At 63.1% G+C, this 206-nt stretch overlaps 1 protein-coding gene across 1 annotated transcript in view; it reads right to left on the bottom strand.

Moving 5' to 3' along the window:
* The window catches only part of EMH_0004670 (uncharacterized protein), a gene marked incomplete at both ends in the record, with an annotated part of 7,962 nt that overhangs the window by 3,479 nt on the left and 4,277 nt on the right, over window positions 1-206 (bottom strand).

The raw sequence follows: 206 nt of genomic DNA, 5'->3' as shown, positions 1-206 counted from the left end.
CGCCACGCGGGGCCCCTAGGGAGGGGCCCCGAGGGGCCCCCCCCAGCAGCAAGCCGCCGCAGCAGCAGCAACTCCCTCCTGGTCTCTGTACACCCCAAATGTCTGGGAATCGAAAAAAAGAATTTGGCGGTCTGCTTGCTGCTGCTCTTCTGCTGCTGCTGCTGCTGCTGCAGCAGCAGCAGCAGCAGAAGTTGATGTTGCAGCAG

This window comes from Eimeria mitis, genomic scaffold (genome assembly GCF_000499745.2).
Source record: "Eimeria mitis Houghton genomic scaffold, Emh_scaff235, whole genome shotgun sequence".
NCBI classification, from domain to species: Eukaryota; Apicomplexa; class Conoidasida; order Eucoccidiorida; family Eimeriidae; genus Eimeria; species Eimeria mitis.
The sequence above is the reverse complement of the archived record's forward strand: the minus strand, read 5'-3'. Positions and strand labels throughout refer to the sequence as shown.